This window comes from Orcinus orca, chromosome 10 (assembly GCF_937001465.1).
Source record: "Orcinus orca chromosome 10, mOrcOrc1.1, whole genome shotgun sequence".
NCBI lineage: Eukaryota > Metazoa > Chordata > Mammalia > Artiodactyla > Delphinidae > Orcinus > Orcinus orca.
The window spans coordinates 42,512,801-42,516,725 of record NC_064568.1 but is presented as its reverse complement, the minus strand read 5'-3'; the positions used below and the strand labels follow the sequence as shown (position 1 = coordinate 42,516,725).

General features: G+C 38.2%; 1 pseudogene; it reads right to left on the bottom strand.

Annotated features, from left to right (window-relative positions):
- Nucleotides 1-2,135: 2,135 nt before the first annotated feature.
- LOC101283173 (single-stranded DNA-binding protein, mitochondrial-like) lies at nt 2,136-2,813 on the bottom strand (annotated as a pseudogene).
- Nucleotides 2,814-3,925: the final 1,112 nt, after the last annotated feature.

Genomic DNA, 3,925 nt, shown 5'->3' with positions numbered 1-3,925 from the left:
GCAGCACTCAATGAAAAGCGTTCAGAATTAGTCAATAGAAAATGCGTAATCTTCCATCAGGATAACGCAAGACCACATGTTTCTTTGATGACCAGGCAAAAACTGTTACAGCTAGGCTGGGATTCATCCACCGTATTCTGATTCATCCACCATATTCACCAGACATTGTACCTTTTGATTTCCATTTATTTTGGTCTTTACAAAATTCTCTTGATGGAAAAAATTTCAATTCCCTGGAAGACTATAAAAGGCACCTGGAACAGTTGTTTGCTCAAAACAGTAAAAAGTTTTGGGAAGATGGAATTATGAAGTTGCCTGAAAAATGGCAGAAGGTAGTGGAACAAAAGGGTGAATACGTTGTTCAATAAAGTTCTTGGTGAAAATGAAAAGTGTGTCTTTTATTTTTACTTAAAAACCAAAGGCACTTTTTGACCAACCCAATATTTAGTATGTACGTGAAGTAAATCAGAAAGACAAATACCATATGTTATCACTTACATGTGGAATCTAAAATATCAATATGACAAAATGAACCTATCTATGAAACAGAAACGGAATCACAGACATAGAGAACTGACTGGTGGTTGCCAACGGGGAGGGGTTAGGGGAAGGGATGGAGTGGGAGGTTGGGGTGAGCAGATATAAGATTTTGTATATAGAATGGATAAACAACAAGGTTCTATGCACAGAGAACTATATTCAGTATCCTATAATAAACCATAATGGAAAAGAATATTTTAAAAAGAATGTATATATGTGTATAACTGAATCACTAAAAATTTACTTAGTATAATATCAGTCTTCTTAAATTTACTAAGACTTGTTCAGTGATCCATTGCATGATCTGTCCTGGAGAATGTTCAATGTGCTGTTGAGAAGAATATGTATTCTGCTGCTGGTGGATGGGCTGTTCTCTTTTTGTCTAAGTCCATTTGGTCTAATGTATAATTCAAGTTCAGTACTCCCTTATTGGTTTTCTTTCTGGATGATCTATTCAGTGTTGAACGTTGGGTATTAAAGATCTGGACAGGGGCTTCCCTGGTGGCACAGTGGTTGGGAGTCCACCTGCTGATTCAGGGGACACGGGTTCATGCCCTGGTCCGGGAGGATCCCACATGCTGCGGAGCGGCTGGGCCCGTTAGCCATGGCCGCTGGGCCTGTGCGTCCGGACCCTGTGCTCCGCGACGGGAGAGGCCACAACAGTGAGAGGCCCTTATACAGCAAAAAAAAAAAAAAAAAAAAAAAAAACATCTGGACACTTTTTTTCTATTGTCTATTTCTCTCTTCAAATCTGTGAGTATTTGCTTAACACATTAAGGTCCTCCACTGTTGAGTGCATATTTATTTATGATTGTTGTCTTCTTGATGAATTGAAAACATTATCATTATGTAATGACCTTATTTTTTTTCTTGTTGCAGCTTTTGGCTTAAAGTCTGTTTTGTCTGGTGTAACTCTAGCTACCACTGCTTTCTTTTGGTTTCTACATGTATGGAATATCTTGTTCTAAAGCTTCACTTGGATCCTGTTTGTGTTTTTGACACTGAAGTGAGCCTCTGATAGGCAGCATATAGTTTGATCTTGTATTTTTATCTAGCCACTCTATGACTTTTGACTAGAGAATTTAATATATCTATGTTTACAGTAATTATTGATAGGTAAAGACTTATCAATGCCATCTTATTGTTTCCTGGATGTTTTTTTTGTTTCTTGTTCCTTTTTTCCTCTTCTGCTGCCTTTCTTTGTGAATTACTGATATCCTGTAGTGGTATTCTCTTCCCTTTGTATTTTCTGAATCTAGTACAGGTTTTTGCTTTGTGGTTCCATGAGGCTCACAAAAAACATCTTATAGATATAACACTCTATTTTATGTTGATAACAATTTAACTTCCATCACATACAAAAAAAAAATCTACTCTTTTACTCCCCTCCATGAATTTTTGTGTATGGTGTTACAATTTATCTCTTTGTATATTGTTTATACATTAAAATTATTATAGCTGCAGTTATTTTAATAATCTCATCCTTTAACTTTTATATAGTAAAGTTAACTGGTTAACACACCACCATATCACACTATTAAGGTATTCTTACCTTAACTATATACTAACATTTACAAGTCTATTGTGTAGTCTCATATGTTTTCATGGTACTATTTAGCGTCCTTTTATTTTAGCTTGAGGAACTCTTTTAGAATTTGTTCTAAGACAGATCTAGTGATGATGAATGAACTCCCTCAGCTTTTGTGTTTTTTGTTTTGTTTTTTTACATAAGAGTATTTTAATTCTTGTCCTTAAAAACTATAAAGACTATCATGATTTGGAAATGAGACTGTACCAAACAATGGCCAAAGAAGAATCGTACATTCTATGCCTTCTCTTTCCTTTGTTCACTCAGAAATATAATGTTATCAGCTATAATTGTTGTTGCTTGTTGTCTCACATTATTTTTATCCATATATTCACCATAGTCTATTTTCCCTTCCAGGTAAATTCAAGACGCCTTTTTCACATACTGATATGCCACATCTCCGAGGCCTGGTCAGAATACTGAAATTCTGTGCTACGTTGTCTTTTGACTGACATCACCCATTTGGTAATGCTTCATTTTCCCCTGATCGCCACATCTCATTTGCTGCTACAGAAAATATTGTGACTGGGTTTTTTCCTTCTACCTCTCTCATGATAGGGTCCTAACCTACTCAACCAAGTAGCTGCACATGATTCAGAGATCTGTTGAGAACCAAACTGCTAGGTATTTCAGACTCATGTCTTACAAACTGATGAAATACCTGTACTACAGGTCTTCGAAACATGGCTTCTATTTTCTTTTCTTACAATCTAATCTTTAGTCTTTTCCTGACATTCTGGCCAGCTTTTGTTTTTTGAAAAGAGTTTTTAATCTCTTCATTCAAGAAGGACAATTATGATGAATAGGATATTATTGGTTGGCAAGGTTTTTTGTTTTGGGGTTTTTTTTTTTGAGCAATTGGAATATATCATCCCACTCTCTCCTGACCTGTGAGGTTTCTGCTCAGAAATCAACTTTTAACCTTATGAGGCTCTAGGGACTTCCCTGGTGGTGCAGTGGATAAGACTCCATGCAACCAGTGCAGGAGGCCCGGCTTCCATCCATGATCAGGGAACTAGATCCCACATGCATGCTGCAACTAAGAGTTTGCATGCCACAACTAAGGAGCCCATGTGCCACAACTAAGACCCAGTGCAAACAAATAAATAAATATTAAAAAAAATAATAATCTTGGGCTTCCCTGGTGGTCCAGTGGTTGGGAATCCGCCTGCCGATGCAGGGGACACGGATTTGTGCCCCCGTCCGGGAAGATCCCACATGCCCTGCAGCGGCTGGGCCCGTGAGCCATGGCCGCTGGGCCTGCGCGTCCGGAGCCTGTGCTACGCAACAAGAGAGGCAGAGGCCACAGCACTGAGAGGCCCGAGTACCACACACACAAAAAAATTATAATAATAATAATCTTATGAGGTTCTCTTGTAAGTTATAAGCTTCTCTACTCTTGCTGATTTTAAGATTCTTTCTTTTTGATAGTTTGTCGTTTGCATGGATTGGCTATGGTAAAGAGTACCACAACGACCGTTGGGGTGCAAGTGTTTTTTTTAATGATGGTATTCTCTGGTTGTATGAACTGGAGTGGGGTTGCCGAATCTCGTGTTAGCTCTAGTTTTTAATTTAGTAAGGAACTTGTCTACTGATCTCCATACTGGCTGTTACCAATTTACATTCAAACCAGCAGTCTAGTAGGCTTCCTTCTTCTGCCTGCCCTGTTGAGCACTTCCACCTTTTAGGCTTTTTGAGGACTGGAGCCAGGGAACACCTCGTCTACATTTATTTGCACTCTCTAATCATGACATTCTGAGCATCTTTTCATTTGATGTGCTGTTTTTTAAAAAGCAT